Raw genomic sequence first — 25,197 nt, forward strand, 5'->3', positions numbered from 1 at the left:
TTTCCCATCTCTCTGACCTGATTGGCAGGGCTTTTTCTGTTCTTGGAGCCGTGAGGTTCATCTTTGCTGAAGAATAGTCTTAGCATCATCTCCATCTTGTCTAGACTAAAGCTCAATGCAGCACACACTGTTTAACAATTGAAAGAAATACCCTGACCTCAGCCCTGTCCTAGGACACCCTTCTGAAGCTTCTATTTGTCTTTATATATATGCAGAAGCCCCTTGGAGCTCAGAACTTGGCCTTATACCAAGCAACTATATCTTTCTTGTCCGGTGTCATAAATCCACAAGAGAACCTGTTTATTTAACTTGGTTGTTTTCTCAAATGACTTCACAAAATGTTAGTAACTGAAGGCCAGGTTCAGAAAGAATTTATTTTTATGGTCTGATTAGCATTTTTTAATGACAGAAACCTGATTACTGAAATATCTGTGCCCCCTCTCCCATTTCTTAAGCCATTGTTTAGAAAGTGCCAAATTGAACTCTAGTGAAAATGTTTAAAGGCAGAATCTGCATGGGCTGTTAGGTGGGATGTGAGAATCACGAAGGATCCTCTTCTGGAGCTGCTTACTACTAGCTCTCAAAGGAATGAACTTAGTGTTCACTAAGAAGAAAAGGAAAGAAACAGCAGAGGGTGGAAGTGCAGGATAGCATGCTATCTTTACAAAACTGTTTTGGTGTAACTGGTGAAGGAGAAGGATAGAGTTGATCCACCCATTACCATCAGGGACTGAGTGCTGCCAAAATAATTATTGGCTGGATCATTACCTTCTTTCACACAGCAATAGTAAATCAAATCCTGGTGGGTGGGAGGGGGGTAGCTTCAGATACCTCCCACCTGGTAGGAACCCTGGAGTGCTAATAATCAGTGTGCCCATGTCACACTTCTATGCCATAACACTCCTGCAGCTAACCAGTAGAGGGCTATTATTTTGCTGAGTTCCTTTGTCAATGGTAATGGTGGACTCTGTTGTGGGCCTCCCAAGAGCTGCTTCTAAGGAGCCAGGTCTTGACAGAGAGGCAGCCTGGTGGGGAAAGAGTCTCTCTTTGAAGCCTGATGGATCTGCAGTTTCCTGACAGTGAGGGGACAGGTGAAAAATTCCTAATATTGTGTAGTAGAGGCTCAACAACTGATATCTGTAGCCCATAGTAATTATATAGGATAGAAAATAAGATACTAGGAGAGAAATTGTGAACACAAAGTGGGTGCTCAGACAACAAACACATCAGCAGGGAAATTTAATTTCGGAAGTGATCAAAGAGGAAAGAAAGCTGAGAAAGCATGATAGCTATCATTTTAGAGAAGGACTTGAATTTATTCATTTTTTTCTCTTGCATCTTTGCATCTTCATGAAAAGTAAAAAGTGAAATTACTGATGGCAGTGATCTTTGACCACCCACCCTTAACCTAGTCCCTTTGCACAGGTGCTACAAGGGACCTGGCTCACTCGTTGTTTCTTTCTTCCTTTCTTTCTTTCTTTTTATTTTTTAAAATGTTTATTTATTTATTTTTTTGAGAAAGAAGGAGAGAGAGAGTGCAAGTGGGGAAAGGACAGAGAGAGAGAGAGGGAGAATCACTCTGAAGCAGGCTCCAGGCACGGAGCTGTCAGCACAGAGCCTGATGCAGGGCTCAAACCCCCTGAACCAAAGTTGGACGCTCAACCGACTGAGCCACCCAGGTGCCCCAGGACCTGGTTCTTTCTAATTATAACTCTGACCCCATTTAACTGTTTATACTACTACAAATAATTTACTGTTTTGAGTCTTGGTTTCCTCATCTGTAAAGGTGCTGAGAAATACATGTCTTTTTCCCAGGAGGTTTCAAAGTTTGAATGCAATAGTATTTATCGATTGATTTACCTCATTTACTCATGTTAACTCACGTTAAGTAAAGATCTATTGTCTATGCACCAAGCACTGTTCTAGATGCTGGGGATATAGAAGTGAAAAATTCAGGGTAACATCCATACTTTTATGGAGCTTACATTTTAGCAGTCGGAGGAAGATAATAAAGACATAAGCAAATAAATGTCTAACATGTCAGGTATCAACAATGAAGAAGATTTCATAATTTAATATCACAATGACTATGAAGACAATGGATAGGTAAAGGGAATAGAATTACTGAAAAAGCTTTGTGAACTAAGAAGAACTATACAAATTTAAGATTTTTTCTTCTTTCAGGCTTGATTGATTGATTAAGGTCTTTGGCGCTAGAGAGAGTATTTGATTTTTCTTTACAAAAGAAATTCCTGTTACTGTCCTTTATAAGTTCAGTGTTTTTTTAAAGGCACCATTTTTTCCACCTTTACCTAAGTCCTTATACTGGCAGGAGGCTTCTAGGAAAGGACCCAGCCTTTTTAATATAGAGAGAAATTTAAGACTGTGAGATATATCTAGGATTTAAGTGTTTCCTGAATCTTAATTTCAATCTTTATGTCGTTTTCTTATTTTGCCTAATCCTCATTTTGGAAAATAACACCAATCTTTTTTTTCTTTCTGTTTTCTTCTCTTCCTATTATTTTTGTGAACTACTCAGTGCTTTATTTTGTTTTTGTCTGTTGAAGATAGAATCATATTATCTTTATAGGTGCTATGTATTAAATATTAATCTTCAATAGAGGTTACATTCGATTCATTTTATGTAATTTCTTGATTAATGTTAAAAGCACACTTCTCAGACATTTATGAATGTACCTCTAATGGAAGGCATGTCTTTGAATAGAGAGAATAGCGAATCACTCTATTCTTTCACTGGGATGGACACAACTGAATTAGAAGTGAGGCTAAAGACAGTTGCAGATTTTAACACAAAAACAGAGGCCTCTCACCTAAAAGTCTGCTTCCATATAATATGAATTGCCTTTGGGCATAAACCAATGGAGTTCAAATTAATTTAGATACTCATTCCATTTAGCTGCACTACTTTAAAATGGAACTTCCTACTATTAAAATTCAGTAGTAACTGTTCTTTTTCTCTCATTCTAAGATGTTTTATTATTTTTTTAATTTTTTAATGTTTATCTACTTTGAGAGATAGAGAAAGCATGAGTGGGGAGGGGCAGAGAAAGAGAGTGACACAGAATGTGAAGCAGGCTCCAGGCTCTGAGCTGTCAGCACAGAACCTGACATAGGGCTCAACTCATAGACTGTGAGATCATGACCTGAGCTGAAGTCTGTTGCTTAACCAACTAAGATACCCAGGCACCCCATTCTAAGATATTTTAAATGATTTTTAGACTGCCTCTAGTTGCCACAAGGTAGGTGACCAACAGAAGTATTTCCCAAGCTTGTTTAGCAGTGACAAGACATTACCTTTTTCTTGAAGATCAAGGTGAGGTCAATGGATGGATGCTGTGAGCAATTTCTATACCTTTTTCCTAGGCTCAAAGAACAAATATTAAAAGAGCTGATAAGAGTGTTTTATAAAAGAATGTGCCCCTAAAGTGAGGGGAAGGATATGGACTGTATGACTTTGAAAACACCATATTTTGCACCAGTAATCAATATTACTAGCATTAAATTATCCTCAAACTTTAAATCTAGGTATTTTTCTCTAAGTTGGTTGCTCTAAAAATTTTTGATTTGTCTGAAATGGGGAGGATACTTGCACTTTTATTTTTAAAAGTTGCTAAAAAGGCCAGAAATTAAGATAACATTGAGATCGTAACACTTGAAATCCCATTTAATAGTCTCAGTATGAGGGTATTTTTAAAAGCAACAATTCATTGTCATTTCCTTGTCTTCCATCTATTCTTTTTTAAATTTTTTATTTAAGAAAACCAAGTTTTATTTATTCACAGTTTCTTAAAAGAAAATAAAATTCTACATGATGCAAACACCAAAATAAACACTGACTTAACTAGGTATTTAAATATTTGCTGATACATTATCTATTTCTTTCTTAAATCCAACTTAAAAAATCAATTACTTTGAAAAGTAGAATTTTTTAAATGTTTGTGTGTGTCATATTTTCCAGTACGAATCTTGCCTTTTAAAACTAAGACTCAGAGACAAATGGTCTGTTCCATTTTTTCTTATCTTCTTACCTTTCCTCCCCCGTTCTCAACAGGCTGTATTCGTGCACCTAAAGGACAAGACAAGCATCTTTTTTGAAAAAAGCTGTGCTATACAATTTGCTGCATATGTGAGAGGAATTATCTCAGACACACTCTTTTCTCCCCATTTTCTCCCACTATCTTGACCAGAGGTCCTCCATACCCAAACTCCAATCTCATAATCTGAAAAGAAAAAGAAAACATTGTTTCAGTTCATTCTGGTTTGAAAAATAGGCCTTTGAGCCCTATATACAGAGTCATTTCCATGACAATATCAAAGCCCTCAATTTCTATTCCATGTTTTAAAGAGGAAAGTCTCTCATTCAAGTGACCCTTCAGACCTGTATTTTATCCAAGGTGTGAGATCGATGTGAAATAAACCCATAAAGAAAATGGTTAGGAAAAACCAATAAGCACACCCTGGGATTCTTTCCTGGGGTGTCGGGTTCCATGTAACCCTCAGCTTTATTTGCCTTAATCCTCTATTGAATGTAAGAATTAAAGAAAGCTTTTTAAATACGGACATTGAAAATTTATCTACTTCTGTTCTAGATTCTATTGAAAGTCAACACATCTAAAAAAGAAAATCACATTTTTAATAGGTAGTGGCACTTACAAGAGATTAAAAAATTCAAATAACTGAGTATTTAAAGTGCAGTCATATCTGTTGTCTTTTTAAGATTGATGAAAGTCATCCTACGAAAGGAACTTCAGTATTTTTGGTAGCCCCAGAAACAGACAACCTTTTTCTGGTGGGATTTTTGAGTATGAATTCTGCCTTTGGAATTAGCCAAACCCTGAAGATAGTGAAATAAGCCATAAATATGCTAAACCTTAAAAATTTTACTTTTCAAAAAGCTGTTTTGAGTTTCAGATGGAATTTCTATCTTTATTTTGTGGGAAGGATTTTGGCTATTAAGCTGCACAGTGAATCTGACCCTTAAGAGAAAGAAAATCTCGGATGCCCAATGAATGAATGCTATAAATTTTCTTATATGTCTGCAGATACTTTGAAGGAAGTCACACGGGGCAAGGGTACTGGTTCCTTGCCCAGCCCCTGCCACTTACTTGTAAAGTAGAAAGTACCTTTGAACAGAGTTTCATAATAATTGCATAATTAGTTTTGTTTTCTCATCAATGCCAGCCAGCTGCTGGTGAGGTACAGCAGTACTGAAAAGAAGTCATTGGAGAACAGAATTCTAACAACTTAAAAAATATTTCTTCTTGAAAAATTTGCAAAAAAGCCATTTCAAAAATTTCTGAGCAGTGACAGTTTAAAAGAAGTAAAATACAGGCCAAGAGCTTGGATGAACATAGATGCAAAAGTCCCCCATAAAGTATTAGCAAACTGAATCCAACAATACATTAAAAAAATTATTCACCTCAATCAAGTGGGAATTATTTCAGAGATACAAGAATGCTTCAGTATTGGCAAATCAATCAATGTGATATATCACATCAATAAAAGAAAGGATAAAAACCATATGATCATTTAAATAGATGCAGAAAAAGCAGTTGACAAACTACAACATTTATTCATGATAAAAACTGTCACATAGGGTGCCTCTGTGGCTCAGTTCCTTGAGCTTTGGGCTCTTGATTTAGGCTCAGGTCATGATCTCACAGCACCTGAGTTCAAGCCCCACCTTCGGCTCTGTGCTAACTGTGTAGAGCCTGCTTGAGATTCTCTCTGTCTCTCTCTTTCTGCCCCTCCCCCCTGCATTTGTATGTGTGCACCTGCGCATGCGCTCTCTCAAAATAAGTAAATATTTTTTAAAGAACCTGTCAACAAAGTAGGTTTGTAGGGAACACTTACTTCAACATAATAAAGGCCAAAGATGAAACACCCACAGCTAATGTCATACTCAGTGGGAAAACTGAGAGCTTTTCCTCTAAGATCAGGAAAAAGGCAAGGATGTCCACTCTTACTTAATACTGGAAGTCCTAGCCACAGCAATCAGACAGCAAAATGAAATAGTGCTTGCTTATGCAGCATATATACTAAAATATTGGAATGATACAGTGAAGATTAGCATGGCCTCTATGCATGAAAGACATACAAATTCATGAAATGTACCATATTAAAAAATCAATCAATCAATATATTCAATCAAAGGCATCCCTACTAGTACGGAAGAGGTAAAACTTTCACTATTTGCAGATGACATGATATTGCATATAGAAAACCCTAAAGAATCCACTAAAAAACTACTAGAACTGATCAATAAACTCAATAAAGTCATAGGACACAAAATTAATATTCAGAAACTAGTTGCATTTTTATACACTAATGATGAAATAGCAGAAAGAGAAGAAAACAATCCCACTTACAATTGAACTAAAAAGCATAAAATACCTAAGAATAAACTTAACCAAGGAGGTGGAAGGTCTATACTCCAAAAACTGTAAAACCCTGATGAAAGATATTAATGATAACACAAATAAATGAAGGATGTTCCATGCTCATGGGTTGGAAGAGCCAATATTATTAAAATGTCCATACTAGCCAAAGCAATATACAAATTTAATGCAATCTCTATCAAAATATGAATAGCATTTTTCACAGAACTAGAGCAAGTAATCCTAAAATATGTATGGAACCACAAAAAACCCAAAATAACAAAAGCAGTCTTGGAAAAGAAAACCAAAGCTGGAGGTATCACAGTCACAGGTTTCAAGATGTACTACAAAGCTGTAGTTATCAAAACAGAATGGTACTGACACAAAAATGACACATAGGTTAATAGACTAGAATAGAGAGCCCAGAAAATAAAGCCAGACTTATATGGTCAATTAATCTATGACAAGTGAGGCAAAAAGATACAATGGGGAAAAGACACTCTCTTCAACAAATGACGTTGGGGAAACTGGACCACTTTCTAACATCATTCACAAAAATAAACTAAAAATGGCCTAAGGACCTACATGTGAGAATTGAACTATAACATTCCTAGAAGAAAACAGAGGAAGTAATCTCATTCTTATCAGCTGTAGCAAATTTTTCTAGTCTCCTCAGGCAGGGGAAACAAAAATCAAAATAAAAAGCTTTTGCACAGTGAAAGAAAGCATCAACAAAACAAAAGACAACCTACTAAATGAGAAAAGGAATTTGCAAATGATATATCCAATAAGGGGTTAATATCCAAAATATATAAAGAATTTATGCAACACTCTCAAAACCCACAAATATTCTGATTAAAAATGGGCAGAGGACCTGGATAGACATTTTTCAATGAAGGAATACAAATGGCCAACAGAAATACGAAAAGATGATCATCACTCATCATCAGGGAAATGCAAGTCAAAACCACAATGAGATATCACCATGGACCTATCAAATGGCTAAAATTAAAAACACAAGAGATACCAAGTATTTGCAAAAATGCAGAGAAAAATATGGGAATTTTTTGTTGTTGGGAATGCAAGCTGGTATAGCCACTGTGGGACATAGTATAAAGGTCTGTAAAAATTAAAAACAGAATTACCATATGATCCAGTAATTCCATTACTGGAATTTCTTTATCCAAAGAAAATGAAAACACTAACTGGAAAAGTTATATGCCTCCCTATGTTTATTCCAGCATTATTTACAATAACCAAGATATGGGAGCAGCTCAAGGGTCCATTGGTAGAGGAGTGGGTAAAGAAGTAGCATACACACACACACACACACACACACACTCACGCACACACACACACTGGAATATTAGTCAACTATAAAAAAGAGTGAAATCTTGCTGTTTGCAAAAACATAGATTGTATACTGCTAGACCTAGGAGGTATACTGCTAAATTAATAAGTCAACCAAAGAAACCATGTGATTTCAGTCATCTGTGGAATTTAAGAAAACAAAGGAACAAAGAAAAAAAGAGACAAACAAAAAAACCCAGACTCTTAAATACAGACAACAATCTGATACTTGTCAGAAGAGAGGTGGGTGGGAGTATGGGTGAAATAAGTGAATGGGATTAACAGTACATATTGTGATGAGCCCTGAGCAATGGGTAGAATTGTTGAATCATTTTGTTGTATCCCTGAAACTAATATAACACTGTATATTAATTACATTGAATAAAGCAGTTTCTGAGGAGTGATACAACTGCACAGAATGAAGTGACAACATAGTAATTATATAATCATGAGTAGATTAATATTGACTCCTAAGTGTATGTATTAAAATAATAAACCTCTTCATTTTTAAATAATATTTATTAATTAATTAATTTATTTATATGAACTATCTCATTTTCCAAAGGACTAGGAAACTATGGGTATATGACTATGTTACAAGAACAAGTAAAATACTATTCTTGAATACATGAAGCAAAGTTTTTTGGCTTATTCCATTTGTATTGCTTGGAAAAAGCTGACTTTTTTCTCTTCCTATGCTATACATATAATATTTCTGTTGTAAATATTTTTCTCAAAATATTTTAGATATGCCTTGCCTTCCTCTTCAAAAAGGAGACCACTTCTTTGGAGATGATGTGCTTAGTGGAGTGAACACAGGTTTTGGAGTCAGGAATTGCTGCAATTACTTTACTAAATATTTTTCAGTAAGTTATTTAACCTTTTTAACTCTAAGATTTCACATGTAAAAATTAGAAAATAATAATGCACAATTTTCAGTTGTGTCTCAGGGGAGACAAATGAGATGAAAAAAATATGCCTAGTATGGTGCTTAACATACAAATGATTTATTTTACTATTGTTGCCATTCTTTTTAAAATTTTTTCAATGTTTTTATGCATTTTTGAGAGAAACAGAGCACCGGCAGGGGAGGGGCAGAGAGAGAGGGACACACAGAATCCTAAGCAGGCTCCAGGCTTTGAGCTGTCAGCACAGAGCCTGATGCGGGGCTCAAACCCACAGACCATGAGATCATGCCCTGAGGTGAAGGGGAACACCTAACCAACTGAGCTACCCAGACAACCCAGTTGTTGGTTTTCTTTATAGAAGTAAGAATCTACTACATAATTTTGTTTAAAACCTTCTTGAAGACTTCTTTTAAAAAATCAAATTGGCTAAATGTAGTAGCTGAATGGATTAAGTTGTGCTGTGTGTGTTTTCTTTCCAGGGTTATACGCAGGTTTGGGGGCCTTACACAATACCAGGGCATACAGGTGGGAGTAGAAAAGTTCTCCCTTAGTTGTTCGTAAACACCAGTTGCTGCTAGTAATTCTTTGGACAGAGATCAGGAAAAACTCTCTTCTTCTTGCCAGGTCCTAAGTTAGCTGACTATTTTCATAAAGCAATGAGTAGAAGGTTAGGATTTTAGGAAACATATTAATCAGAACAGTTTTGTTTGTTTGTCTATTGAGGTTTTTTTACATTTTTAAATTGTTTTTGTTTTTGATTGGTTTTGTTTTTGTTTTGAGAGAGAGAGTGTGTGTGTGTGTGTGAATGGGGGAGAAGGGCAGAGGGAGAAAGAGAGAAAATCCCAAGCAGGCTCCATGCTCAGGCTCAGTGCAGAGCCCAATGTGAGGGCTGATTCCACAAACCCAGATCAAGACCTGAGTGCAGACGAAGAATCATTTGCTCAACTAACTGAGACCCCTAGGTGCCTTAATCAGAAGAATTTTTATAGCAATTCTTCTTTTATTTTCCATTGAAAATAAAATTAAAATCAGATATATCCACACTGATTTCCCAATGCTTTACTAATGAGGTTTCATGGGGGTTTTTTGTGTGGTTTTTTTTTTTTTGGTCTAAGCAACAAAGATGAAGATTTCTATAGCCACGTGATGACTTGCTTTTGGGAAATGGACAAAAAGTTCATTCAGAGTTAAGTTAAAAAAAACACACCCTAATCACTGCTTCCTTTTGACAGTGAGGTTAACTCCTTTTCTCTTTTATATTGGAGATGATTGACAGGATGGCATTAGAATGTTTTCTTTTTCATTTGGAGCAAACATCCTTTATTATGTAGTGGAAATAATACAAAGTAGCAAGCTGTGGTAGCCAATCTTCAGGGTGTCTAATGAGCCATCCCCTCTGGCATTCTTGATCTTGTGTGATTTCCTCCCAAAATTAGTAGGCTTGACTTGTGTAACCAATAGGAGCTTGAGGAAATTACAAAGTACAATTTCTGAAGCTTGGCATAAAAGACATTGCAGCTTCCGCCTTGCCTTCTGTTCAACCTCTCTCCTGAGGGAAGCCAGCCACCATGTTATGAGAACCCTCAGACAACTGTGTGAAGGAGAGGAATTGAGGCCAATTGCTAACAGCAAAGGTGCACTTGCTAGTCATGTGAGTGAACTATCTTGGAAATTAGATCTTTCAAATTTAGTTGAGTTGCCAGATGAGTGTAGTCTTAGCTGACATTTTAACTCATGAGAAAGCATAAGCCAAAATGCTACCAAGACATTCTTATATTCTTGACCTACAGAAGCCGTCAAGATAATAAATAATTATTATAATGTTAAGCCATTAAGTCTGAGGATAATGTGTTATTGCAGCAATAGATATTTAGTACACAAGCATATAAAAATTCTTATGAATAGGTGTAAAGGCTTTGTCAATAATCCTTTTTTTTCTTCCTTCTGTAATATACACAAATTATCTTTTAGGAATGGAATGCTCAAGTTTTTTGGTTCTACACTCTTTAAATGACAGTCCATCTTTGCCAAATTCATTTTTCTCCAGAAGACAGATTTAGCACATGTCAGATGACCAAGAGTTTTAGTCAGCTGAGTCAAGACATTCTAAAATTCTATGTGTGTCCATGTGGCTCTCTTTGCTTCTCCATTTCTTTCTCTTACTTCTGTGCTAGTCTTGGTGGAGATGAGTGGGTGGGGCACAGGAAAATTTTTGCTGTTTTTGTGCCAAGCTTTGGGAGTAAGGAAGCGTGAGAGACTCTGGGTTTTCTGTATTCTCATCTTAAACTTATTACAGTTATGCCTTCTCTTCAGGGGTCCTGACCTCATCAGGTCTTCCTTATAGGACCTTCCAAAATCTCTCCTATTATCATCAATTAGGAGACCTATTTCTAGTCTGTATTTGTGTGGTAGAGGTGGTAGGTGGAGGTGATAGTAAGAAATTTTTCTTATTTTTTCTGAGTGTTTTATCTCTACTCCAGATATTGTCCATTTAAGTTCTTTTTTATTTTTAAAGTTTATTTATTTATGTATTTTGAAAGAGAGAGCAAGCACATGCATGCACAAGCGAGGGAGGGGCAGGGAGGGAGAGAATCTCAAGCAGGCTCTGTGCTGTCAGTGCAGAGCCTGAGGTGGGACTCAGATTCATAAACCATGAGATCATGACCTGATCTGAAATCAAAAGTTGGATGCTAAGTGAGCCACCCAGATATCCCAGTTCATTTAAATTCTTAAGTACTTAAAAACTATAGCCAGCAAGACTCTTAGACTTCTCTGTTTTTGCTTTGTTTTATCCTGCCTTTCAGTCATATTATGTTTTTTAATGAAGGGGAAAAAAGGATGGAGGAAATGCTGGGAGAAAAAGGGAATATGTTAATATCTCAAAGATACCATGCCAACATACTTGTGACAATTCATACTGGGGTTTCAGGTTTTACTCAGATTTTCCCCTAAAATTATATGTGAATAAAAGTTATCTGAAGGTAGGAGTAAACACAGAGAACAAAATTTAAGAAAAGCTGAGATATTTCTATGGATCCTATGTGCTTTGGAAAATATGAAATATCTACTCTTAGGACTGCCACAAGTAAAAAAGTTTGGCAGTAGTATAATATAGATATATTTAAAAAATTTTTAATGGTTTTTATTTATTTTTGAGAGACAGAGAGAGACAGTGTGAGCAGGGGAGGGTCAGAGAGAAAGGGAGACACAGAATCTGAAGCAGGCTTCAGGCTCTGAGCTAGCTGTCAGCACAGAGCCCGATGTGGGGCTCGAACCCACAAACTGTGAGATCATGACCTGAGCTTGAGCTGGACACTTAACTGACTGAGCCACACAGGTGCTCCTAGATATATTTTAATATGACAGTAACTGTTGAATTCTTTTAGACATTTCACATATGTAGGCAAACTAGTTCTTAGTGCTGTTGAATTTGTAGACCAGTGGTCTTATGCATACATATTATACAGAAAGCTGTTAAGAAATGCAGGTGCTCAAGCTTCACCCTAGCACTCTTGATTCAGACTGACTTGCCTGTTTCATTTAAGGGTGTGGTCACTTTTATTCCTCAAGATATGTATTCATCTATTGACTAATAGGCTAATGTCTCACGAGATAATTATGTTGAGTTTAGAATTAATAAAGGCAGGAGAAAATGATTATTAACAGAAAATTTTGTCTTTTAGTAGTTTGTACAGCTCCACACAGTATACAAAGTAAGTACTGTCAAAGAACAGTCAACACAGAGGAAGTGGGGCCAAGGAGTGGGGAAAAACACGCAGGATTCTGATGATACCAGCTAATCCCAGTATAACTGTGGACTATTCAGTTGCATAAAACAATAAATTCCTTTTTTAAATTAAGGTATACTTTGAATTGAGTTTTCTGACATTTTAACAAAAAGATTCTCAACTAATAACAATTCTTGACAAATGGTTGTTGAGTATACGTTTGAATGAAAAATTGAAGTGTACATGGGGAGAGGGGAATCAAATAGCCAACTTCTGATATTCTTCTTTGGGTAGGAGACACCTTTGTCCTGTAGCATGGTTCCAGTGGTCACCATTTACATGGAATATAGTATTAATGGTGCTCCCTAGGATGTCGACAACAGGGCAGCCATGAGAGAAGATGATTGTGGGGCGAGGAAGAATCTGTGGTTCTTAGTGCTGCATCATTTATATCTGAGAGTCCAGTTTCCCGAAAGTGGGCAGACCACGTTTTCTATGTTCCTTTGTATTATGGATCCATTACTCTTTAGGAGTTTCAGTTTCTACTTCTCCTTACAGAGAAGGCCAGAAACAGTTACTATTGCCATGCCAAGCAGGATATAGAATATGTGTAGTTCTTAAGCTTAGGCCTTTATCATATACTTACACATAATTACAATTTTTATTGTAAGTTTTATTCTATTAAAGTACTCATTTTACTGAATTAACTCATAGTGACTCAGGCTTTATAATTTATTGTTCTATAAAATATTTAAGTGTTTACAACTTTTTAAAAAGTTGGAATTCTCTTGCTCTATATTCATGCGTTGACTCAAGTTAAATCTTTCCTACTGGTGTGTGTGTATGTGTGTGTGTTTTATTTATATATATAGCTCCTTTGTACATTCACTCACTTAATAGTTTGAAGAAACACAAGGAAGAGAGCATGGAGAAGAAAACTAATCTCTTGTTCCCATTTTAAAAATTTAGCGCTATGCTTCCTCAATAGAGTTCACCTCAGGGATTATTTTAGTTTTCTCCTGAAATTCTGTAAACTCAATTGCATTAAGTTTTTAAGTGACTCCTTTTGTTCAGCTGACATTAGTACAGCTGAACCAGTTCTCACTCTATTTCCCAAAAAGTGGAAAACAATCTGATTTGTTTTTCCCTATCTGTGGAGAAGGAACATATGTTGCTATGAGCAAAAGGAAACTGCCAGTCTTTGAAGAAATTCCCTTTGCAGAGTCTAATAGAATAATGTACAAGCATTTTTGTTGAGTGCTGAAAATATTTTGTCTTGCCATATTTTTGCAAGTGGCCAAACCTAAGTAATATGTTCTACACACTTTCTCATTAAAAGAGAAACTAAGTCATCAGTCAGGATTGCCAGTTTTACATTGAACATTTCTAGCCATGAGGCTTTGCAGGCATCACCATACTCTGTATGATAGAGAAAGATAAAGAGTTCTGTGTAGCAGCTAGCATAGACATCTTCTTGCCTGGGCTCATTTTCATACCTGTGTTGAAATGTTTCATTTCCATAACTTTTCCTTAAGTTTTCAGAAACAGAGGGAGAACAAGGCATAAAATATTTATCTGCTTATGACATCTGGCCAAAACTGCTGGACATGTGAGCATCCCTAGTAGAAAGCTTCATCAGTTAATAGGGAAACATTCTCCAATGTTATTTGTGGAAAATTCACTACTTAGTGAAAAGATACTTCCTGATGTCAGTTACTATGTTGAATACTGAAGCAAGTAAACTAGAGATAGCAATTTCCAATAATAGACTCAAACACATAATGAAGATGATAGATAGATAGATAGATAGATGATAGATAGATAGATAGATAGATATACAGAAAGATATAGATAGATATTTTGTTTTCAGGAAGAAAAAGAATTGTCATCTTGAATAGCCACATTTAACATAACAGTGCTTTTTATCTCTCTCTTTTGAATTGTATGCCCAGCATGGAGATGTAGTAAAAAGGAACTACTGCTTTGGTGCCTGAGTAGGATAAGCTGATTTTGGAAGGGGGATATGCTGGACTTTGGAAGTGATGGTAGAGCAGTAGTAAAATATAACATTTAGAACCAATGGGTCCTTGGTGTTACCCAGTTCTTTTATAAAGTTGATTTGATAATGACATTGACAATGACAAAGAAAAATATATCATTAATTTGAAGACAAGACTTCTAGTTCCCAAAGTAAAACAGGAACACACTCTAAAAACCCAGAAGAAATTTACAACAAATAGTCAGGAGTTAGTCCCTTATCATCCCATAGAATCAGGGTGTATCAAATCTTTACTAATGTAGTCATCTCTGAATATTTTAATCTAAGGAACCAAAATAATGCTAATATCAAGCTAAGTGATTCATTCAGCTAAGAATTATTCCTTCCAGACAACATAACTGGAGTGTTTCTCCTACTTGTGAAAAATAATGGATATTAGGGGGGAAAAAGCATTAATGAAATCAGAGCAATAGAAAAAGTCCTACAAAAAATGTCACATAAAGCATATATTAATTATAAAATATTAAAAATGAAAAAGATATAGGATGCCTGGGTGGCTCAGTCAGTTGAACATTCTACTCTTGAATTCAGCTCAGGTCATGATCTTGATATTCTCTCTCTCCCTCTGCCCCTTTCCTAACCTCAAAAAAAGTGGAAAAGATATATAAAACTATATGTGCAGTAAAATATCCAATTTTGTATTTAACAAAGCATATCATATAAACCACACACACACACAGAATAAAATGATTGAAATTCTGTGAGCATTAACAGTGGTTATGTGTAAGTAGTGGTATAATGGAAGATTTTAAAACTCTTCTTTGTCCTTTACTGTGTTTTTCACATTTTCTACCAAGAATAGTTATTACTTTTTTAATTAGAGGGAAAATAAATGCTATAAAATATCTAAAGCCTTACACAAAATTTGAGAATAGTATTTCCTATTTAAGAGAAACTATGTTGTTTTAACAATAAAACTACCCAATATACAAAGCTCTAATTGAATTGCAGATTCCACATTACAGCAGTTTCTTCTATAATGTTTGCTACATTTTCTGGTTTGGTTAGATCCTCTTTTATTTTTCCATAACAAAATTTTTCCACTCAAAACAATACAATATCTCTGCCTATGCTGGTACCTTCCACTCTTCTTCTTGAAAGTCCATGTCTGTGAAATCCCTTTAAAAATGTGTCAGAACATAGATTAATGGAACAGAGCAGAGAACCCAGAAATGAACGTACAAATGTATGGCCAACTAATCTTCGACAAAGCAGGAAAGAATATCCAATGGGAAAAAGACAGTCCCTTCAGCAAATGGTATTGGAAAAACTAGACAGTAACATGCTTTCCAGAATGGAACTGGACCACGTTCTTACACCATAAACAAAAATAAACTCAAAATGGATGAAATATCTAATGTGAGACAAGAAACCATTAAAATTCTAGAGGAGAACAGAGGCAGAAACCTTTTTGACCTTGGTTAGACCAACTTCATACTAGAAATGTCTCCTGAGGCAAGGAAAACAAAAGCAGACATTAACTATTGGGACTCCATCAAGATAAAAAAGCTGCTGCACAGTGAAGGAGACAAACAACAAAACTAAAAGGCAACCAATAGAATGAGAGAAGATATTTGCAAATGACATATCAGATAAAGGTTTAGTATCAAAACTCTATAAAGAATTTATCAAACTCAATCCCCCCCCCAAAACAAATAATCCAGTTAAGAAATGGGCAGAATATATGAATAGAAACTTTTTCAAAGAAGACATCCAAATGACTAACAGACATATGAAAAGATGCTCAACATCACTTGTCATCAAGGAAGTACAAATCAAAACCACACTGAGATACCACCTCACACCTGTCAGAATGGCTAAAATTAAGAACTTAGGAAACAACAGATATTGGTGAGGATGTGGAAAAAGGGGAACTCTTTTGCACTGTTGGTAGGAATGCAAACTGGTACAGCCACTCTGGAAAACCATACGGATATTCCTCAAAAAGTTAAAAATAGAACTATCCTATGACCCAGCAACTGCACTACCCAAGGATGCAAAAATGATGATTTGAAAGGGAACATGCACCTCAATGTTTATAGCAGTGCTATTTACATATTACACAAATAGTGCCAAATTATGGAAAAAGCCCAAATGTCCATTTACTGATGAATGGATAAGAAAATTTGCTACACACACACACACTGAAATATTACTTGATCAACAAAAAGAATGAAATCTTGCCATTGGCAGCCATGTAGATGCAACTAAAGTGTATTATGCTAAGCGAAATAAGTCAGTCAGAGGACAAATATAATACGATTTCATTTATATGTGGAATTTAAGATACAAAACAGATGAACATAGGGGAAGGAAAAGAAAAATAAAATAAGATAAAAACAGAGTAGGAGGCAAACCATAAGAGACTCTTAAACACAGAGAACAAACTCAGAGTTGCTGGAGGGGAAGTGGGTAGAGGGATGGGTTAAATGGGTGATCAGCATTAAGGAGGGCACTTGCTGGGATGAACACTGGGTGTTATTTATAAGTGATGAATTACTAAATTCTACTCCTGAAGCCAATACTACAATATATGTTAACTAACTTGAATTTAAATTTTTAAAAAAGATGAGAAAAAAATTTTTAATAAAATATGAAACTGTCTCCATTCAAGAGATCTTTTCTTATTAAACCTAACTTGATTACTTTTTATGTAAATCTTCAGATATTGTGCACTTGTTTTTAAGATACTAATTTATGGTTGTTGTCATATAGCCTTATAATTCTTTGCAAATTTTTTTCTATTGAAGCATTCTTCTGTATCTAGAGGATAAATTATCAGGATACAGAGACTAAGGCTTTGCTATTTTTGTTTCCTACAAAATAACTGGAATGGTGAATCTATACTAATCAAGCTGCTGAAAATATATAGTAACAGGTGAACCAAGAATGCTGTGAGAAAAACTGAACAGAGATATTTAGGTAAAATTCTGACCCCTTGGCTGCTGGTTGAATGAAATCTCTCTTGATGATGTCTGATCAGCTGTGCTGGCTATATCCAAACTATTGCAATACTGTGGGTTTGGCTGTGAATGTGTCTTGGCTATCTGTGCCTCATTTCCATTATGAATTAACTAGTTTTCGGAGACAAGAACCCTAGACAGTTGGTCCAACTTCAGGTTACATATAGGCTTGCTGACTACTCTCATAGGCCACCACTGATACTTTTCTATTGCTTCTCTATATTGGATTTTTTGGTAATTGGGTATTGTGTTATTTTAAATTATTTTTATGTCATCCAGTGTCAGTTCTAAAAATCACATGGGTCCTGGGGCTAGAGAAGATTTCAATGTGAACCATGACTTACAATCTTAGAAAGTCTTTATGATACACAAGTTGAACATTAGTTTTGTTGTTATTATTGCAGTTTTTACATATTTAGGCAGCTTTCTTTTTCAGTAGGTCTTTTATGAAATGTGGCATTTAACAAAGGATTACTAATAGTCAGAAAGTTTAGAGCAGGGAGTTAACATGGCTAGGTGCTTATTTTTCCAGGAATATTAGTTTTTTGAATGGGAGACTCAGGGAACAACTGCTTATACAAAAGAACAATCTAAAGGAAAAAATTGAGGGTTAGGGAAGGAAGCTACCTAATAGAAATTTTCTTATTTCTACCCTGAGTTAAGTTTTTCTCCACATCCAACTAGAATGTATTTATGCTTGTGTTTCATGGATTCGCTACTGTTGTTGCATTCTGTTGGCAGTGAGGGAGAGGCCTGGAGTAGTGTCTGCACTTATCTCATCCACTTCATGTTTGATGTGAAACATGGTTCTTGGGATGACATTCTACAGGAGCTACACCAGCTGCCGGCATATTTTTATGCTCTATGTCCTGCTATTAACTTAGAAGGAAAATAAAGTAGTGGGAATTAGAAAGGTGTCCTTTGCTAGTGACAAAAGGGCCGAAGGTGGACTAGGCTCAGGTAGTCCAAAATTGCTATCTTGCTTTTGTTTTGTTTTGTTTCTGTTCTGTTTTCCCTTTTCCTTGAGTTGTGGTATGGCCATGCCAGGATTCCAAGTTTTTAAAATCCTAGGAGGCACAAGAAAACATTTCTTCTCTGCTTACTGTGCACTTTGTATAAATCTTGGCAGCACTGTTTGTAGAATAGTTTCCAAATATGAAGTTTGTAAGCAAATTAGAAATTTCTGGAGCTGATCACATATGGTCCACAGTGAGTGTGCCTGTGTCCTCAGAGAATAGAGAAACGTAGAAGCATCTGATCCACCTCCATTTCACTCCAGGTAGACTCTAGTCCTACCACAATATACAGATGTTGGGTTGTCACATGGTATCTTTTGGATGTGAAATAGAAATCTAGCCATAGTTTAGGCATGTGCATCCAGCATGTTTGCTGGATGACCCTATGCCCACTGGAATCTTTAGTAACCCATCTTAGACTTGTTTGGAAACCTGGCTTCTCTGTGCCAGTGATTTCAAACCAGCAAATTACTATTTTTCAAAGCGAGGGAAATAATCCACAATATAGAAGCTTGGACTTAGAATATTGCCTTTCTCCTCCTTTGACTCTAAATCAGGTCCTTTCGGTTGCTGCTTGGTTAGAGAACTGCCTGACCTGAGTAATGCGGATGTTCCTTGCCAGAAAATCCCATAAAACAAATTCATCTTTGTTTCAAATTGCTTTTTGGCCGTCTTTGTTTCTCATTGTCTAACACAAGATAAGTGTAATTGCCCAACTAGATAGCAGAGACAGGGTTGTGAATGCAGGGATGTTTTACTTCATTTCTCATTGCTGAAGTCATTATACCTACTTCTGTGGATTGTTGTAAAGTCCAAATAAATTAATGCAAGTAGAGTGACAGGGCCTGATACATAGTAGAGAATAGCTATTATTATCAACTCTGTAATTTAGGAATATTAATATCATTTTCCAGTGTCTGAGGACAAATCAAAACTATGCCTGACAAATACACAGATGACTGGAAAACACTGGCTATGGGTTGAGTGAAAAGAATATTTAATCTATAAGTAAACTTTTAGGACTTCTAAAATTGAAATTTAAACTAATACAGTTTTAATGCCAAATACTTGAATGAAGATCTGGGTATTAACCACTTTAAAAAATTTCAGTCAGGGAGAAGATTTGTATAGCATGCAAAGTTCTTGGGACTGTAAGGTAGATGTGTGTGTGTGTGTGTGTGTGTGTGTGTGTGTGTGTGTATGTGAAAAATTAAATGCAGAATAGAGGAATTCTCTATTTATAGAAAGGCCTATTAATTTGTGAATTGATTCAGTTCCTGGGATCAGATCAACAAGGCACCCAAAAGGAAGGTAGTTTAATAAGACTGAAATATTCTAATAAAGTCACTTTAAAGTGGTTGGCTGTGGCTTCCAGTAGCATATTGAAATGGTTGGGAGAAAAAATCACAGTGTTGGGAAACATCAAAATGTTCTGCTCTTTGGTAAAGTTGTACTTCATGCCTGCCCAGACCCCATGCTCCTGTTGGCCATGAGCCTCCTCCCTGCTCTCCTGGACACTAGTTACTGCTTTGTTGACATAGCATATTTCATAAAAGCACTACTGCCAGAAACACTGGGTGAAAGACACTGATATGAACTAATATTATAACCAACAGTTCACATATACATTCACAGGACATAGTTTAATGGAAAACTTGCCTCAGTAAGATTGTGCTTTAAAATTCCAATGCTGCATGAATTTTATGATTAATTTTCTCCCTACCTCTCACTTGATGAGTACTTGTTTGTAAGCTTAGTGCCAGATATCTCCTGACATGCCTCAGATGTCACTGTAGAAAATTCATCTAAGGGTTATTCCTTTGTTGTATTTCTCAAGACCCACAGGTTTTTTTCTGCCCCTTGAGCAATTTATGAACTTAGATTAGCTATTCATAAAACAACCACTGCTTAGTTTATTGACAGAACACCTCAGGAGTTTTACATCAAAATACTAGGATTATCAAAACAAGAAAGATAAGAAACCTGTGTTCAAAGGGAAACACTGGCTGCCCTGAAGAATTAGTCTTTGCTTTGTGTTTTGAGACTTGTCTCTGTCAATGTTCTAACTAAGAAAGCAAAAGAACTGTTGCAGAGAAAAAGTAGTAAAAGAAATGTTTCCATATTTCCCTTTGTGGTATTCACAACTACTTCATAAAATGAAGTCCTCAGAATAAAAACCTTATTTGGCTACCACTGTGTTAATATTCTCAGTGGTTTCTTTTTTGCTGTTTTAATCTATATAAGATATAGAATCTATTGCAGTTCCTCATCTAAGCCATAAAACACCGAAATGATTTAAGTGACTATTTCCTCAATCCCTTTGAAGATGGCACATAACTAGGACCTCTCTAGCTGCATAGGAGACACATTTGTTTATTACATACAGTGGATGCCATAGTCAGTAGAAGTAAATTCTCTCAAAATTTGCTACAGATGATAGACTTTCAAGTCTACCATTGAATATGATATTTAGGATATGTATTATGGTCAATAAAAGTCTAAAGAGTCAAAAGCCTTCAGATCTGGAAATGGCCAAACCAATACTCAAATGAAAATTCAGGACAATACCCCCTCATATCTTGTTTGGTTATTTTTTTCCTGGTTTAAAGATATAAGTTAATTGTTCTTTTTTTTGAGCTATAATTTACACACAATAAAATTCACACTTTTTAGGTATATAGCTTAATGAATTTTGGCAAATCATTAGATAATCATGTAACAACCACCAAAGTCAAGATCTGGGATAATTTTTTATAAACCTTTTTAGTAAATCCCTTCCCCTGTCCAGCTACCAATATATACTGATCTGATTTCTGTTTCTATAATGCTTTTCCTTTTTAATAATAACGATTAATTGAGTCATTTGGTATTTAGTCTCTTGAGTCTGACTTTCTTCTTTTAGCATAATGCTCTTGAGATTCATCCATGTTGGTGCATGTATCTGTAATTTTCTTTATTTTTATTGCCATGTGGCTATAACAATTTATTCACCAGTTGATGAAAATTAGGGATTGTTTTTGGCTTTTAGCATTTATGAATTAAGTTATTGTAAACATTCATATGGAGGTCTTTGTGTGAACATAGGTTTTTATGTTTCTAGAGTAACCTACATGTAAGTTTATGTGTACTAGAAACTGTCAAACTTTTTTCCAAAGTAGAACTGTCACCAGCAAAATAGAAGTGTTCTAGCCTCTTTGTTTCCTCATCAGCATTTGGTATTGTCATATACACACACACACACACACACACACACACACACACACACACACACAGTAAAAGCCATTCATATATAGTTTGGCTAAGTGGTGGTTGGTTGTAATCTTGGAACTAAATTCCTCTCACCCTCATCCACTCAGTGAGATTATAAACCTCTTGCAATGGGAAAGAAAAGTACAAGAATTAAAGAAATTCTGTGGCTTTTGTTTCCATTATTGCACTTTGATATGTATATAAGTAATTGCTTTAACCATTTCAGTAAAATAATTAAGGCTATGAGACTAAACAAACTCTCTCTCTCTCTCTCTCTCTCTATATATATATATATGTATACACACACACACATATATATATATATGTAACATTTATTTATTTTTGAGAGACAGGGAGAAACAGAGCATGAGTGGGGGAGAGCAGAATGAGACACAGAATCTGAAGCAGGCTCCAGATTCTGAGCTGTCAGCACAGAGCCCGACGAGGGGCTCAAATCCATGAACCATGAGATCATGACCTGAGCCGAAGTTGGATGCTTAACTGACTGAGCCACCCAGGTGCCCCATAAACAAGTATTTTAGTATGAGTATATTCTATGCAATATTTGCAAAATACTTATACCAGAAAAAAGGTTTTTTGTTTTTCTAAAATTCCAATTTAACTAGATGTCCTGTATCTTATTGGGCAACCCTAACCAAAGCAAAACCTCTTCATCTTGTATACTGGAATGACTGATAGGGAATAGTCCGTGTTCTTGGAAGTCAGTTCAGAAATATATAATGGACACTGTGAGGCTCTTATTCCCCCAGACTGGCAAGTATGGGTCAATTCGGGTGGATGATCATCTTAGAGTACAAGTATACAGTACAAGACCAGGAAAAGAACTAAGGCCAAAAAAAAAAGAAGAAGAAGAAGAAGAAGAAGAAGAAGAAGAAGAAGAAGAAGAAGAAGAAGAAGTAAAGTCCCTGATGCTGTGGCCATTGGGTCATATAGAGGTCTGTATCTATCTTATATTAAAGAAGACTTCATGTGTATACTGCTTTTCTTGTGAGAGATCTATCTTTTTCCTTTGAATGTGGGAAGTCCATGTAACTGCTTTAACCAATAAAATAATAGTAGATGTACTACTATGCCAATTTCTGAGCCAAAGCCTTGAGAGTCAGCTTCCACTTCCTGACACTTAGAACATTCTTTTAGGGAACCACCAGCCTCCATACAAGAGTTCTAGCTTCTCTGACACTGTCATGTGAGAGGGGCCTTGTGTGGGAACTTGTGTTGACAGATCCAGCTAAGCCCACTCTTTCTGCCATCCCCCTCAAGCCTCGTTACAGTGAAGCTGTTTTGGACCTCTTGCCCCTGCCCCAGACCCACCTGAGAGTTGGATAGCACCATGGGAACTCTGTCAATGCCACAGGGAACAAAAGAAACACCCAGCTAAGCCCAGCCTGAATTTCTGAACCCATAACATCTGGAGATACAATAAAATGGTTTTCTTTTTAAGCTGCCAAGTTTCAAGTGGTTTTAGAATACATCAAGAGATAAACAGAACAATGAATACAAACAGTGAGTTCCCTGGCCCTGGGGTGACTTTGTCAAAGAAAGGGAGGCCTTCAGTATTCAAACTTCTCCATTTGTTTGTTTGCAAGGAGATCTTGTTTGGAATAAAATCTCAACAAAACACTACAAGTAATAGAGCTCAAAGCTGAAGTGCCTCAGCTGAAGGATAGTTAGGAGTTCAAAGTGACATCTTTTCTGTCCATCTCTTTCCCCAAACTCCCCAGAGGCCAGGAGATGCTTTGCAGTTTAGCTGAAAAGAATTGTGAGATATAGCTGAGACCTATCCTAGGAAGTGGGTTAACAATGAGGAAATATGCGAATCTGAGACTAGATGCAGAGAAAAGCACCATAGGGGAGCAACGCTATCAGTATGACGATATAGATCCATGTATAAATGTGCAGAGGGCAGCATGAAATCTGCAGCATTTGTTGTAATTTAAAAAAAACTTTCTGTAGGAAGAGGGAGAGGCTGAGAGAATGCAGAGAGAATCTGAGAAGCCCCATAGAGGGTGTCATTGGGAATCCCAAAGGTGGATGATGCAAGAAAGGGGCTGACACTCCAACCCAAGCCACCCAGGGCCAAAAACTTTACTAATTTCTCTGTGAGGAAAGATTAAATAAGGCCACACCTGGGTTACATATGCTGTAAGTGATATTTTTCTAACTTCATTATCCAGCAAATCTGTTTCCAGTTTTACTTTGGTTCTTCTCAAATAAGGTCATTTATTTTCTGAAATATTACTCATAAGATCTCTTTTTAGATATTGTTGGATGAAAACTGCCCAAACCTGGGTGGTCTCAAAAGATTATCTAGCTATCTTCTTGGTGCCTAAGGAGGGACTTTATTGAGTCAACAAAGCCCCAGAGTAACAGATGCTAGTAAGAGAACAGATGCCCAATGAGGGAATCACTCAGCTTGGACATTGCCAAGAAACACTTTAACATGCTGTCAACTGATCAGAAAACCACTGGTTTATTTAAAGTGAGGCATACCCACATAAGAAACGTGTTGTCCTGTTTTAGAATTAAAGTCTAGCATATTTATTCTGTAATATACTTGAAAAATAATTTTATTTAATGAATATGGATGATGATTATAATAATTTAGTCATATTACATGAACTCTTCTTCCAAGGAAGCAAAGCTTTTAAATAAGCCACTTCTAAAAACTGTCACATCCTACTGCATGCAGCAACAATCATAGAAGCCCTGACGTGGCAAGTTACCATATTAACTTAATAAGCTGAGTGAATTCTGGGGTTAGCTGAGGCAGGCCCCGTGGAGGACCTTACAGAGTTTTATTAGGAAACAAAGAACACATATAAAGGTTTGGTAATATTTGTACCCTGGTATTATTCATAATATACATTCACAGTCTGCAACATTAATGCTGCCTTCAGAGCCAGTAATGCTGTGTGCTGGAAAGCAGATCAGCAGTAGCTCAAATTTATTCAGAATCTATAATGCTGACTTCTTAACAACAGAAAAAACAGTCATGAAATGCTATCGTGGAGTGGTCAATTATTCTAACAATAGCTCAGTGGCTTGACATTTTCAGCAGTAAAATATCTAGGCCCATGAACTTAAAAAAAAAAAAAAAGACCATCACAGCCATTTTTAGTCATGGCAGCAGAAAACATTTGTAACCACGAGACTATTCATTTTCTCACCTGTTAACCTTCCTGTTGCAGCAATTACTCCCCTGGCTGGTTTATTTGATGATGAAGTGATCAATTTCTGGACACCTAGCAAGTCACCATGTATTTGAAACTCTCCAGGGCAAGAGTGGGCAATTACTTTGACTTCAAGCACAAGTTGGTATATATGGCTAAATGCAAAGAACTCCCTGTGGGGAACTAGTGCTTCTTTGCTAATGAGTCAGAACATAGCAGTCAGACATAACTTCATGGTAAGAGCTCAGTGAATTTTTAGGAATGGTGCTTCTGGACTGATTGACTCTATTCTTCCTTCTACATGTCTTGGATCCAGAGGGCCATAATCTTCTCAT

The 25,197-nt window shown here is 36.2% G+C and overlaps 1 long non-coding RNA gene and 1 other non-coding gene across 2 annotated transcripts in view; both read left to right on the forward strand.

Moving 5' to 3' along the window:
- Positions 1-22,973, forward strand: part of LOC115294664 — a 194,685-nt gene extending 171,712 nt beyond the window's left edge. The window contains exon 4 of the long non-coding RNA XR_003910041.1: positions 22,442-22,973. This is a non-coding gene — a long non-coding RNA (uncharacterized LOC115294664). The remainder of the gene's footprint in view (positions 1-22,441) is intronic.
- LOC115295055 lies at positions 6,040-6,144 on the forward strand. The gene has a single exon (XR_003910288.1). It is a non-coding gene; the product is annotated as a U6 spliceosomal RNA (small nuclear RNA).
- Positions 22,974-25,197: the final 2,224 nt, after the last annotated feature.

This window comes from Suricata suricatta, chromosome 6 (assembly GCF_006229205.1).
Source record: "Suricata suricatta isolate VVHF042 chromosome 6, meerkat_22Aug2017_6uvM2_HiC, whole genome shotgun sequence".
NCBI classification, from domain to species: domain Eukaryota; kingdom Metazoa; phylum Chordata; class Mammalia; order Carnivora; family Herpestidae; genus Suricata; species Suricata suricatta.